Here is a 498-nt window from a genome sequence, read left to right on the forward strand (position 1 = left end):
TCATCGGGCTCTCTGTTCGTTTTAGGATTGATTTTTAAGTTTTATTGATGACCTATAAGACCCTGAAAGGCCAGACTCCTAAAGACCTGGCTGACCTCCTGGTGCTTTATGCGCCCTCCAGATCTCTAAGATTCAGTGATTTGCTGTGGAGGTCCAGGCTGGTCCACGAAGGTGATCGGGCCTTTTTAAGTTTAGCTCCTGAACTGTGGAAGCAGCCTTCGTAACAGACAAGCGTCAACTCTTTTAAGTCTCATCTTAACACACATTTGTGCTCACTGACTTTTAATACATCAGAATTGGCTTATCATTATAATTATGATATTGTTGCCTCTTTTTATTGGTTTTGCTGTCGTTTTATATTTTTAGACGTTTTGATTCTTTTATGTTTTTATGGTCTCCTGTTTCTGTATCGTCTTCTCAGTATTTGCATCCTGTGCAGCACTTGGGCCAACAACTGTTGTTTTTTGAATGTGCTATGTAAATAAATTTGATTTGATT

The sequence above is a fragment of the Nematolebias whitei genome, chromosome 1, assembly GCF_014905685.2.
Source record: "Nematolebias whitei isolate Nwh7 chromosome 1, NemWhi1, whole genome shotgun sequence".
NCBI lineage: Eukaryota > Metazoa > Chordata > Actinopteri > Cyprinodontiformes > Rivulidae > Nematolebias > Nematolebias whitei.